Below are 816 nucleotides of genomic sequence, written 5' to 3'. Positions count from 1 at the left end.
TCAGAAACAGTGTCTGACTTAGTAGTTTGTTTCGCACAGGGGGATTCTGTGTATTTAAATCTAATACTTTTAGTGGCAATCTTGTTAGCATTTTTTTCTAATATGGTAACAGATATTTGAGTCTCACAATTTTGGTCTTTTTGAAATAAATCTTCTTTTCCTCACCCATACCACAATATCTTTTTTCCCTTTTTGTTCTCTTTAGTAATAGCATTAAGTAATAAACATGTTGTCTCTTTTTTTCCATTTTCATTTTGAAATTGTTTTTTCCTCTAGAACATGGTAATGGTCTTTCAACTATTGAATATACTTAACGAAGGGAGACAATATATTATTTCAGATGTTCTTATCTGCCACTTGGTATTAAAATATATATCAGGTATTCTGTTTGTAATCCCATTTTCCGTCCTCCAGTTGGGAAATGAGTGTCCCCTTTAAATACCAGAGGTTGACCGTTCCGTAATGACAATCAAGGTTAATACATTTTGCATATGTAGACATCATCTGTGAAGATTTTTTTTGGCAGACTTTCTTTTTTACCTTTGTACAGTCAAACCAACACATAACTGATCATAAAAAAAATATATTTATTGTAGGGCTGGGTAAGTGAAGCTCAGAGTAATTAGATTTACCTAAAGTCACATAGTTTTATAGACTAAATTATTAGCCTCTGATTTCATGTCTACTACTGTTTGTAGTTTGTTTTGCTCTACTTTATTTATTTTTAGTTTCAAGTTTTCATTTAAGTTCCAGTTAGTTAATATACAATGTCATGTTAGTTTCAGGTGTAGAATTTTGTGATTTATCACATGCATC

This window comes from Ailuropoda melanoleuca, chromosome 8 (assembly GCF_002007445.2).
Source record: "Ailuropoda melanoleuca isolate Jingjing chromosome 8, ASM200744v2, whole genome shotgun sequence".
NCBI classification, from domain to species: Eukaryota; Metazoa; Chordata; class Mammalia; order Carnivora; family Ursidae; genus Ailuropoda; species Ailuropoda melanoleuca.
The sequence above is the reverse complement of the archived record's forward strand: the minus strand, read 5'-3'. Positions refer to the sequence as shown.